This window comes from Barbatula barbatula (genome assembly GCF_947034865.1).
Source record: "Barbatula barbatula genome assembly, chromosome: 25".
In the NCBI taxonomy this organism is placed as follows: domain Eukaryota; kingdom Metazoa; phylum Chordata; class Actinopteri; order Cypriniformes; family Nemacheilidae; genus Barbatula; species Barbatula barbatula.
The window spans coordinates 5,537,744-5,551,820 of NC_136788.1; the positions used below are offsets into that span (position 1 = coordinate 5,537,744).

The 14,077-nt window shown below is 40.7% G+C and overlaps 1 long non-coding RNA gene and 1 gene segment (V, D, J or C); one reads left to right on the forward strand and one right to left on the reverse strand.

The window, feature by feature from the left end:
• Window positions 1-3,015: 3,015 nt before the first annotated feature.
• On the forward strand, window positions 3,016-4,147 carry LOC306890041 (Ig lambda chain C region-like). The segment is given in 2 exons: window positions 3,016-3,053; window positions 3,717-4,147.
• A 1,391-nt stretch (window positions 4,148-5,538) lies between these two features.
• The window catches only part of LOC306890042, a 38,443-nt gene continuing 29,904 nt past the window's right edge, over window positions 5,539-14,077 (reverse strand). Inside the window, exon 3 of the long non-coding RNA XR_013786248.1 lies at window positions 5,539-6,302. This is a non-coding gene — a long non-coding RNA (uncharacterized lncRNA). The remainder of the gene's footprint in view (window positions 6,303-14,077) is intronic.

Sequence of the window (14,077 nt, forward strand, 5' to 3'; positions counted from 1 at the left end):
TAACAAGACATTCATCTATTCATCTGCTAAACCAGCTTGTCCTCTGCAGGGTCACGAGGGCTTCAGTGTATCCCAGCATATCATTTTAAAATGAGTCTTTCTTCAACACAATGAGATCGTTTCTGTTCAGGGCCGTCTTCACCAGTAAAACATCTTCAATTAGATCTAAAGCTGTTCTTAATTTATGTTGAATATTTGTTCGGTAACGCGGGACATTGTTCATGTAGGAACTAAACTTTCCTATTACGCTCACCATAATCTACATCAAGACATTTTAGGCACAGTATATTGATAGCATTTTCCAAATGATCTACTCTGCCTTTAACTGGAATATATTCTGACGCTGCTACCTGGGTCCATTATTCATTTATAAAAATGTAACATTAAACTTAAAGGACAAGAGTTTAGAAAATAAATAATCTAGAACATGTATTACGTTTTTACATAGTTTAATATGAACAAAACATTGTTTACCGTTTCTAAAGTCACACCAAAGCTCTGAAATTTTCACATTAGTGTACACTTCAGGCTCACCTTAACCCGTATGTGGTCTTCGTTGGGCTGCAGATTAACACAGTGTCTACACCGGACGCGACCGGCGCGATGCGACACGACAAAAGACATTAGAAACTCATTAGAACCCATTATTAAAAGTGTGTCCACACTGGATGCGGCACGACGCAGTCCGGTGTAGACCCTAGAGACCCCAGGCAACAATATTTCTTTTTCATATTTTCATGAATAAATAATCTTGAACATGTTTTTAAATAAAAAATGTTTTGTTAAATTAAGTTTATTAAATTGACCTTTCTAACTTTGATAACATGGATTATTAGACACTTATAAATGCTGTAATTCATTCAATTAAATGCAATCATGTCACTCTCTGTGACGGTTTTAAGGCAGACGAACCTGATGGAATCAACTGAAAACAGCTTTAACTTGTTTATAACTTTACAAATGACCATGGTAAGCAATGCTAGCCATGCATTAAAGGATTAGTAATGCACTTTTGCTGAGGCAACCACTCTTCTCTTCTCGTTGGGTGGTTCTTTATCTCCACGTTGTCATTTACGTTTACACATTTGGCAGATGCTTTTATCCAAAGTGACTTACATTGCATTATACTGTACAATTTAGTTTCTGAGTATGTGCAATCCCTGGGATCAAACACATGAACTTGGCGTGGGTAACGCCATGCTTTAACCACTGAGCTACAGGAAAAAGTTTGAACATTAAAATCCCTTAATGTATGGCTAGCCGTGGATTATCCCTTACTTAAATGGGATTCTCAATAGCTTAAATAGAGGTGAAAAGGTTCATGTGTGTAAATGTGAAATGCTCTGGAGACAGAGCCGATCTATTCTGAGTCTCTTCATCCTGTCAATGCAAATGTGATGTTCAGCTCAACACTCTCAGTGTCAATGAACACACAAGTTTCACTTCTGGCCACTTATAAAGTTAGATGAGTGCTATATTGAAAATGCACAGAAACCTTTTGTTTTAAATCATGAATTATTCTGGCAATATTGTAATACATTATCAAGCTTTTCTCTTCACTGGTGTAATCAATGAATGTTCAGGACATCTTTTGTGAGACTGATCCGCAGCTGTTGGTGCATCTGATCATCATTGTACATCTTTTGTTGGGGAATTTTATATGAGTTAAAAAACTGAAACACACACACTTCCAGAAAATAAAAATATCTCTGTTTTGTCATTGTCTGTGTTTTGCAATGTGTGGATGTGTTGTGTTGTGTTTGTTTGTGTTGTTTGAGCAGCTGCAGTATGTGTGAGGTGTATCAGTGCAGTCACTGTTCAGTCTGACTGACGGAGGTACGACTCTTTATCACTGTGTCAACACAAAGCTAGGAGAAATGTGAAAACTCTGACAGTAATAATCTCCTGCATCTTCAGTCTGAACTCCACTGATGCTCAGAGTGAAATCTGTGTTTGATCCACTGCCTTTGAATCTAGATGATACTCCAGACTGGAGGCGTGATGCATAATATATGAGGAGTTTAGGAGCTTCTCCAGGTTTCTGTAAGTACCAGCTCATTCTGGGATCACTGATTCCTGTGTATACTCTACTGCTGACTTTACAGTTTATTTGAACATCTCGTCCTGGTTGAACTGTTGTTTTTGGTGGAGTCTGAGTAACAGTGTACTGTCCTCTACACACTGAAAGAAACAACAAACATGAAATATAAGAAACACTGAAACAAATGAAGATTTCACTCTTCAATGAATGAATAATAATGATGAAAATGTTACTACACAAACCTTGAGCAAACACTGTGAGTGTCCAGATGAAGATGATGCTGAACGTCATTGTTGTTCTTGTTGGTTTGTGTGTTGTGTTGTGTTGTCAGTCATGAAGTGTTAAACTCACAGCACTATAAACACTCTCAGATCACTGAAGCACGTGATCACAATGCAAACTCACTCTCTACATTTACATCATTTACATCAACGCACACAAACACTGTTTTCAATTCTGCACATTGTTTGTAGTATTTAAATCACATTGTTTTACTGCTGTTTCATTTCATGTGTGTTATTTATTGATCAGGTGTTATATGGATATGTGATGTTATGATATGGAGGAGTGACAAAGTTTATCGGTTCTCTTTACATCTATCAATGTTTTTCTTGTCATATTATGACTTTGTTCCTGTCCCATCATACTTTGAGCTTATGAATCTCCTGTAAGTGTAAATTCAGAGGAATATTCTTGTTAAAGCAAACATCACATGAGCATTCAGTAGTGAACTATAAAGCATCACTGAATCATCTGTTACGTTTAAGTTTGGGGTAATTTTTCTATACATACGGGAATAAATATATATATAAATTTTTAAAATATGTTCATATTTAAGACGTATACAAACAGTTAAATGAAATGAAATGTGTTTGATGTGTGATAAAGTGTAGAGATGTGTTTGTGATGTGTTTATAGTTACTGAAGCGTTCAGAGGTTTTTGTACAGTCGCTCTATTAGTTTGTATCACTGTGGTGGACTTTCGGCAGCGGCACCAGACTGGATGTTGGCAGTAAGTAAATAATTCAATAATAATATAATACAACAGATTTCTGCTTTTAAATATTAAGATCAACTGTGAAATATAAAATGAGACGAAGGTTTCAGCATATTTGTGTAGTTTAATAAATCACTTTTAATCATTTGCACAGTGTTCTAGTGCATTTTGAACAAGAGTAAAAAAATTAATTGATTAAACTGTATTATTTACACAACTTCAAATTTACTATATTTTTTGGATCATAATTTTTTAATAGTACATTTGTTTCGTGTGAAATACAATTGATAAAAGCTTGCATTGCTGAAATAAATTTGTTATATAGAGAGAGATTTAGATTCAATAACCAAATATTTGAATTATAATTATGACTATTTTATAAACTGATCATGTTACAGGTATTTTATGTTTATTATCTCAATATTAATACTTAAATATAATGAATATACGTCATAAAGATTATATGTTTCTACATTAATGATTTAACGTTTGTTTTCCTTTGATTGTAAAAGTGTTTCTAAAAAGTGTGCAAACTGCATGAACATTCAGATCAACAATAATGAAAGGGAGAATTAACACAAGACTAAAACGTGTTTTATTTGATTATTTTGATCTTTGATGTTTATCATGTAGAGACTGAAGTTGTTTGTGACTTTGTGACTATTGTGTGTTTGTCAGGCTTCACTCGTCCTACAGTGAGCGTCCTGCCGCCCTCCAGTGAAGAGATTTCCACAAAGAAAACAGCAACACTGATGTGTTTGCTCAACAAGGGTTTCCCCTCAGACTGGAGTGTGATGTGGAAGGTGGACGGGAGCAGCAGATCTCAGGACAGCAGTGTTGGGCTCCTGGAGAAGAACGGTCTGTACAGCTGGAGCAGCAGTCTGACTCTCTCTGAGCAGGAGTGGAGCTCAGTGGTCTCAGTGACCTGTGAGGCCAAACACAAAGATAACAGTCAAACAGTCTCTAGAGAACTCAAGAGAGAAGATCAGTGTTCATACTAGACTCTCTCTCTCTCTCTCTCTCTCTCTTTCCTAAAAAATAAACAAATAAAATCATATTGAATCTACGAGTCGTGTTGTGTCCTTCTTTGACAATCCTCAAACATGTAGCGATCTAGGAAATCTCATTTATTAAGACATTTTCGAATACACGAATACATATTATTCTCTCTCTCTCGTCTGTGTGTATGCGTGCGTGTGTGTGTGTGCGTGCGTGCTTGAATGCGTGTGTGTGTGTAAAAAATATTTAAAAAATGAAATAAGCAACCAACACAGACAGACAGTAAATTAGTAAACAAATGATGAAATAAATAGTAACTGTAATTTAAAACCTCAAATGTAACTCTATAGTTTTGCTTTATCAAGTGTTATATGAGCAGCCGGGAGTGCAGATGCCATGACAAGAGGGAAACAGAGGTCATGACCCCTGCAGTTTTGATATGAGAAAAATATCCCGTACTATTTGCTAACTAAAACTTCCAGCATCACATTGTTGTAATAGTGAAGGTGCTGTTTGTAACTTGGATGTATGTATTACGGATGGGTGTTAACTATATTTATTGATAGCAGGGACTGTTGGCTTTGTCCCGGCTGCCTATTTCCGTGGGTATGTGGCTTATTTTAACTTTATTTTCTTTATCAGAAATATTTTAGTGGTTTGTTATTGTTTTTAGTTGGGCTTGTGTATCATGTCGCTGGACGAGTGTCTGCCAGGAATGGCGTGAGCTGCGGCGTTTGCTATGTAAGATATATAGTCTATACTAATGCGTTTGTTTTGGCCTTGAGCGCTTGGCGTTTAGCTTTGCTCGCTGGTCTTTCTCTTTTGTTGTATGAGCAGTGTAATGTGAGGTGAGCTTGTGAGGTTATATTGTTTTTGTTTTATTATTTGATTGTGTTGAATTGGTATTTAATTTCTAATGTATCTGTAATTATTATTTTATTTATACAGTGTTTTGTCTTTTTTCCTCATTGATTCGGGGGGGGGGGGGGGGATTATGAGGAAGTTTCACGTTTTTGTTATAAGTTTGTGGTTATACTGAATGCTGTGTTTATTAGTATTATTATTATGTTTGTATCTGTGGGTGTGTTTGAGGAATTTGGTTTGAGTTCTTTCTTTCTAGTTTTGTCTTTGGTTAGCTAATAGTCTCTTCCCCCTTAATCACAATTGTCTTTACTTTCATAGTTATGTGTGTTTCGTATCTGAACGGTCAAAATAAGCATCAGCACTAAAGGTTATTTGTTTAGATATTTCAATAATAAGGATTTAATAAAGTTTTTTTATATTTGTACCCAGGTCTCTGGCCTGATATATTTTCTCTCTGGTATTGAACCTGTGAGATTTCATTGGGTCTGATGTGCCATATTGTGGGATGGCGTAGTCAAGGAGTCATGAAACTTAAGTTTCAAATCAACTTAATGTATGTTTTTCAATCATTACTATGTTCTGTTCGTTATAAAGAAACATGTCATCTCACATTTTATAAGATGGCATTGTAACCTATAAAAAATGTCAGAAAGTATTTTAGTCTGTACAACAATACAGTGGGTGCATTGTGGAAAGAGGGGAACGAAATGTAAATGGAGATCTAAAATCCACAAAATATTCATTAACATCAAGCCGGTCTTCAACATTTAGCCATAAAGTTTCATCAAGATCACAGGGAATGTTCTTATTGTTCAGGCACTGTGGGAAAAACCTTCTGGCATGAAGAATCCAGGCTTGATATCGCTCTGCGGTTATATCATTGTAAGATTCATCCATCTCTTGAAGAAGGGAGACATGCTGGTGGGGACGGCGAAAATACAACTTACCTGTTATCAGATGACAAACAGACCAGTTAAAAATCTATAAACATAATAAAAGATTCATTGATTGAACATTAAGATCACTTGAATTACATGATAGACAAATATATTTAAGAGAATAACAAGAGATGCAAATCAAAAGCTTGATATTGATAATATTATACAAGGCAGAAACAGTTTGTAAACATGCTGAAATGTTTGAGAAAAGTGTATTTTTGATTATCTGTTGTGTAGTGTTTTGTAAATGTACAACTTGCTTGTACAAATTGCAACAAATCAATAAATTAATAAGTAAATAAATAAGCAACTGCTTAAATGTTTAAAAATAATATAATAAAACATTTCATTGTTGTTATTTAAAGGAAACTCTTCTCCCTCAGCAGCTTCAGTATGTGTGAGGTGTATCAGTGAAGTCACTGTTCAGTCTGACTGACGGAGGTTTTTGTTCGACTCTTTATCACTGTGTCAACACTCGAGTGCTACCTGGATAGTGTAAACTCTGACAGTAATAATCTCCTGCATCTTCAGTCTGAACTCCACTGATGCTCAGAGTGAAATCTGTGTTTGATCCACTGCCACTGAATCTAGATGATACTCGAGTGTAGCGGTTTGATGCAGCATATATGAGGAGTTTAGGAGCTTCTCCAGGTTTCTGTAAGTACCAGTGTAAGTTGATACTATTAAACACTGCACTGCTGACTTTACAGTTTATTTGAACATCTCGTCCTGGTTGAACTGTTGTTTTTGATGGAGTCTGAGTAACAGTGTACTGTCCTCTACACACTGAAAGAAACAACAAACATTAAATATAAGAAACACTGAAACAAATGAAGATTTCACTCTTCAATGAATGAATAATAATGATGAAAATGTTACTACACAAACCTTGAGCAAACACTGTGAGTGTCCAGATGAAGAGGATGCTGAACGTCATTGTTGTTCTTGTTGGTTTGTGTGTTGTGTTGTGTTGTCAGTCATGAAGTGTTAAACTCACAGCACTATAAACACTCTCAGATCACTGAAGCACGTGATCACAATGCAAACTCACTCTCTACATTTACATCATGTATCTGAAGCTCCTGAAGACATTAAATGCAAAAAACTAAATTCATGTTTCACTTGTTGCTTTATTATTCAGCTGGTGAGTCTATAATTTACACACGACTCACTTCACACAGACACATCTGCCTCTATCAGCAGTTATTTACACTGTGTGTTAGTTCACAGATCCAGAATAATAACAGTTAAACAAAATATAACCGGATCATCTTTAAATATCATCTGCAAAACTGATTATGATGTTATTATTTATTTTTGTGAAAATGTTCATGTGAGTAAATGTGAGTTAATGTGAAATGCAGGTGTTGTGTTGTGAATATGATCTCTGGAGACAGAGCCGATCTATTCTGAGTCTCTTCATCCTGTCAATGCAAATGTGATGTTCAGCTCAACACTCTCAGTGTCAATGTTTGATGGTTCAATCATCTGAACTGAAACACACAAGTTTCACTTCAACTCAATGAAGACATGAGACACTTATGAACTTATATGAGTGCTATATTGAAAATACACAGAAACCTTTTGATTTTAAATCATGAATTATTCTTATTGTAATACATTCTAGGCAAGGCAAGTTTATTTATATAGCACATTTAATACACAATGGTAATTGAAAGTGCTTTACATAGAAGAAATTAAAAATATCCATTTGATAGAACAGTGAAGAAATAAGAAAATTTTAATTTAATAAAAAAAATAATTGTACAGTTTAGAATATAAAATATATCAAATAAAGTAGAGCACAAACAGTCGGACGGTCAGAGGCACAGTGCACATTCATTAAATGCAAAGTTAAACAGATGTGTTTTGAGTCTGGATTTGAATGTGACTACTGTGGAAGCACATCTGATCTCTTCTGGAAGCTGGTTCCAGCTGTGGCTCACATAATAGCTAAATGCAGACTCTCCTTGCTTAGAGAGAACCCTTGGTATATCTAGCTGATGCGAGCCCTGAGTGTTCTTTTGGGTCTATATTCAATGAGCATATTTGATTTGATTCAATTTATTGTCATTACACACATACAAGTACAGTGCAACAAAATGTATTTTTAGAAGAAGATAAAGCATAACATGGGGAAGGTAGGGAGAAAAACATGTACACAATACACCATAGACAAGACTTGCAACAGGGATAAGTAATCCAGTTCCGACAAGCAGCCATCTGATCCTGCTGCCATGGTGGTGTCACGAGCACGCCAGACTCCATCCAATCACAAGCACCACGCGCAACGTCACCTGAATACTAATTACCCACACCTGCAAATCATCATCACCTCATCACCATCAGCATTTAAACCCCACACTAACTTCCAGTCACCGTCCGATCTCGTTTGTATTGCACAAGCTCCAAGGACTCTATCGCACTACATACCTGGATATCGTCTCCATCGTCTCCATCGTCTCCATCGTCTCCATCGTCTCCATCGTCTCCATCGTCTCCATCGTCTCCATCGTCTCCATCGTCTCCATCGTCTCCATCGTCTCCATCGTCTCCATCGTCTCCATCGTCTCCATCGTCTCCATCGTCTCCAGTATTTCCCAGAAGCAAGCTTTATATCCTCCTGCATTCCGGTATCACGTATCTGTTAATAAACCATCCGTATTTTGTATCTGTTGATCTCTGTGTCTTGTGTCCGTAACAGAAGATCGGACCGAACAGAGTACCGGCATGAGCATTCCGGATCCTTTCCAGGAGTTGGTAGACGCTCTCCGACGATCGTTAACCACCAATCCTCCCGCACCAGCACCGACGAGCACCGCAAGCAACACTGCCGCTTCTCCTTCGCCTCCGGTAAATGCCAGTCCCATGGCCAAACCGGCGCCCTTCTCAGGTTCGGCGGAGGATTGCAACGGATTTGTGCTTCAATGCTCGCTGGTCCTGGAGATGCAACCGCACCAATATCCAACGGAACGATCCAAGGTGGCTTTCATCATATCTCAGCTGTCTGATAAGGCCCTCCGGTGGGCAGAACCCCTCTGGTCACAGAATAACCCGCTAACCCATTCTCTGTCAGAGTTCATCACTCACTTCAAGGAGGTGTTCGGAAAACCTAAATGGGATTCGGCCATCGGAGAGCAACTCTATCATCTAAAGCAAGGTAACAAATCCATCACAGATTACGCTTTACAGTTTCGTACTCTGGCCGCTTCCAGTGGGTGGAATGAACAATCCCTGTTAACTACTTACCGTCAAGGCTTGGATCCTCGCCTGCGGTTGCATCTCGCTGCATACGAGGACACCATAGGGTTAGAACGCTTTATTCAACTCTCCATACGTTTCGCTACCCGTATTTAGTCGTGTATGGAGGAACACCAGGGCCAGCCATTAAGTTATTTCCTCGCCAACCTGAGAATCTCAGCTCTCCAGAACCAGATTACGAACCCATGCAAGTGGACAATTCTCGACTAACCATGGCGGAACGGCAGAGAAGATTGACCCAGAGTCTGTGCTTATACTGTGGAACCCCGGGGCATTATATTACCGAATGCACCATTCGTCCTCCTCGGCCAGTGGTGAGTGCCATCATTCCATCTCTCAAACAGATGAAGCCACTCACTACCATTATTACGCTTACTGCTGCTGGTATTTCCCTTACAGTTGTCGCCCTCCTCGACTCTGGGTCTGCCGGGAACTTCATCTCGGGCTCCCTCTGCCGTCAACTCAAGCTCAAGAAGACCGCCACCCCGTCCATTTACCAAATCCAATCCATAACCGGAAAACCTCTCAGTCGTCGTCAGGTACGCAAATTTGTGGGACCACTATTACTTCGAGTGGGTCTTTTGCATGAGGAGGAGCAACATCTACTGGTTCTGGAGGAATCCACCGCTGACATTGTTCTAGGGCGCCCCTGGTTGGAGCAGCATAACCCGGTCATCTCCTGGAAGACAGGCGAAATCCTGAAGTGGGGCAACGACTGTTTTCCGGGCTGCTTCGCTACACTCCCAGTACCAACACATCACCCCCTACGAACCTACCTGTCTGCTCCACATCCATCGAAAGCCCTATAGAGAAACGCTCTGTGGAGATTCCAGCCTGTTACGCCCCCTTCAGTGACGTCTTCTGCCCTTCACGTGCTTCCAAGCTGCCTCCACATCGGCCATGGGACTGTGCCATTGATCTGCTGCCAGGTGAGCCAGTGCCCTGTGAAAGAATATACCCCTTATCACGTCCGGAGGAGAAGGCCATGGTGGATTACATCAACGAGGCGCTACATCAGGGATATATCCGTCCGTCTACTTCCCCTGCTGCTTCCAGCTTTTCTTTGTGGCCAAAAAAGACGGAGGTTTAAGACCCTGTATAGATTATCGAGCCCTCAATAACATTAAGATCAAATTCCGTTATCCCCTCCCACTCGTCCCAGCTGCCCTAGAACATCTCTGTGGTGCCACTGTGTTCACAAAGCTGGACCTCCGCAGCGCGTATAATCTCATCCGGATACGTGAGGGGGACGAATGGAAGACTGCCTTCGCAACACCTACAGGCCACTATGAGTATTTAGTGATGCCATACGGCTTGGCCAATGCTCCCTCCGTATTCCAGGACTTCATCCATGAGGTGCTCCGAGAGTTTCTTCACAAGACCGTATTGGTATATATTGATGATATACTAATCTACTCCCGGAACCTGGCCGAACATCGCCGTCACGTTGCGGAGGTCCTCCAACGCCTAAGAAGCTTTCACCTATTCCTCAAAGCTGAAAAATGTTCTTTCCATCAATCTTCTGTACAATTCCTAGGTTACATTATCGACCACAGTGGCATCCGGATGGACAAGAGGAAGGTGGAAGCTATCAAGTCCTGGCCCACACCCACGAATATCAAAGAACTCCAGAGATTCCTTGGTTTCCCAAACTTTTACCGACGGTTTATCCGGAATTACAGCTCCATCGCCAGCCCACTCACTCATATGCTTCGAAATCAGCCTAAATCTCTATCCTGGTCTCAAGAAGCCACAAAAGCCTTCGAGCTACTGAAAACCACCTTCACCACCGCTCCCCTCCTTGTTCACCCCAACCCAGAGATCCCTTTCGTGGTGGAGGTTGATGCTTCAACTACCGGAGTGGGAGCGGTGTTATCCCAACAGCAGGGGAACCCAAGTAGACTCCATCCATGCGCCTTCTTCTCCCGCAAACTCAGGTGAACTATGATATCGGAAATCGGGAACTTCTTGCAATTAAGCTGGCACTTGAAGAATGGAGGCATTGGTTAGAAGGCGCCAAACACCCCTTCATCGTACTTACCGACCACAAAAATTTGGGCTATCTCCGGGAAGCAAGACGTCTCAATCCACGTCAATCGGATGGGCCGAGTACGCACAGAACTCCCTACGTCAACCTACCACTGGACTTACTCCATTTCAGTGCGTACTCGGTTATCAACCTCCATTATTCCCCTGGTATGGAGAAACATCAGATGTACCAGCTGTTGATCACTGGTTCCGGGAGAGCGAGAGGGTCTGGGACTCAGCACATCAGCAACTGCAACGTGCTCTCCGAAGACGCAGGATGACAGCAGACTTCCGCCGCTCTTCCACTCCATCTTTTCACATCGGGCAAAAGGTCTGGCTATCCACTCGGGACATCCGCCTGCGTTTACCATGTAAAAAGCTGAGTCCCAGGTTCATTGGCCCGTTTCCCATCGTTCAGCAGATCAATCCGGTCACCTACAAACTTCAACTTCCACCTCAATACCGAATTCACCCAACATTCCATGTGTCCCTATTAAAACCTTACCACCCTTCTCTTTCTATTTCCCCAGAATCTGGCACTACCCCGGAATCCCCCCTTCCACTCATCCTGGAGGACGGTGCCGCCTACTTAGTCAAGGAAATCTTGGACTCCCGACGACGTGGTGGCATGTTAGAGAACCTGGTGGACTGGGAGGGTTACGGTCCTGAAGAACGCTAATGGGTACCCAGAAACGACATACTTGATCCCAACCTGCTGGAGGCCTTCCATGATGCACACCCTGATCGACCAGCACCCAGAGGGAGAGGTCGACCACGTCGTCAGGGTCCTCGGCCCTCAGGAGCGGGCCGTGGAGGGGGGGGGGGTAATGTCACGAGCACGCCAGACTCCATCCAATCACAAGCACCACACGCAACGTCACCTGAATACTAATTACCCACACCTGCAAATCATCATCACCTCATCACCATCAGCATTTAAACCCCACACTAACTTCCAGTCACCGTCCGATCTCGTTTGTATTGCACAAGCTCCAAAGACTCTATCGCACTACGTACCTGGATATCGTCTCCATCGTCTCCATCGTCTCTTTATATCCAAGCTTTATATCCTCCTGCATTCCGGTTTCACGTATCTGTTAATAAACCATCCGTATTTTGTATCTGTTGATCTCTGTGTCTTGTGTCCGTAACAGGTGGCGCCGTATACAGACCCTCTTGTCAGGCTGGCGGGTCAAAGCGACGGAGGCGTGAATATATCTGCAATGTATTGACGTCCTAGGCCATTGAACGATTTATATACCAGTAATAAAACTTTAAAATAAATCCTTCATGTAACTGGTAGCCAGTGTAAAGACCTGAGGACTGGTGTGATATGATCATATTTTCTGGTTCTGCTCAGAATCCTTGCCGCAGCGTTCTGTATGAGCTGAATCTGTCTTATGGTCTTTTTGGGGAGGCCAGTTAGGAGTCCATTACTATAAATCACCCTGCTGGTGATGAAAGCATGCACAAGTTTCTCTAAGTCTTGACTGGAAACAAAGCATCTAATTTTTGCAATATTTTTCAGATGATAGTATGCTTTAGTTATTGCTTTGACATGACTACTGAAGCTAAGGTCTGACTCTAGAGACACACTGAGATTCTTGACTTGATTTTTGTTGTGGTTTGACCTTTAGAGTGAAGGTACGCGTTCACCTTGAGAACTTCATCTTTATTTCCAAACGCAATGACTTCAGTTTTGTGTTTGTTTAACTGAAGAAAGATTTGGGAAATCCAACTATTTATTTCGTCAATGCATTTGAGCAGGGAGTCAATGGGGCTGTAATCGTTTAAGTATATCTGTGTGTCATCTGCTGTGGTAAGCAATTTGGTTATTTCTCATTATTTGGCTCATTGGGAGCATGTACAGGTTGAATAGGAGAGGCGCAAGAATGTCTTAAGGAGCGCCGTCTCTGTCTCTGTGCTGTGATGCGGGCGGAACCCAGATTATAAAGCTTTTCTCTTCACTGGTGTAATCTATGAATTTTCTGAACATATTTTGTGATACTGATCCGCAGCTGTCAGTGCATCTGATCATCATTTTACATCTTTTGATACACTTACAGAAAAAAAACATATATCTGTTTTATCATTGTCTGTGTGTGTTTTGCATGTGTGCATGTGTTGTGTTTGTTTGTTGTATGTGCAGCTGCAGTATGTGTGAGGTGTATCAGTGCAGTCACTGTTCAGTCTGACTGACGGAGGTTTTTGTTCGACTCTTTATCACTGTGTCAACACCCAGCTACTGTGATAACTCTTACAGTAATAATCTCCTGCATCTTCAGTCTGAACTCCACTGATGCTCAGAGTGAAATCTGTGTTTGATCCACTGCCACTGAATCTAGATGATACTCCAGACTGGAGGGTAGATGCAGCATATATGAGGAGTTTAGGAGCTTCTCCAGGTTTCTGTAAGTACCAGGCTAATATATCACCATTATGCACTTCACTGCTGAATTTACAGTTTATTTCAACATCTCGTCCTGGTTGAACTGCTGTTGTTGATGGAGTCTGAGTAACAGTGTACTGTCCTCCACACACTGAAAGAAACAACAAACATTAAATATAAGAAACACTGAAACAAATGAAGATTTCACTCTTCAATGAATGAATAATAATGATGAAAATGTTACGACACAAACCTTGAGCAAACACTGTGAGTGTCCAGATGAAGATGATGCTGAACGTCATTGTTGTTCTTGTTGGTTTGTGTGTTGTGTTGTGTTGTCAGTCATGAAGTGTTAAACTCACAGCACTATAAACACTCTCAGATCACTGAAGCACGTGATCACAATGCAAACTCACTCTCTACATTTACATCATTTACATCAACGCACACAAACACTGTATTCAATTCTGCACATTATTTGTAGTATTTAAATCACATTGTTTTACTGCTGTTTCATTTCATGTGTGTTATTTATTGATCAGGTGTTATATGGATCTGTG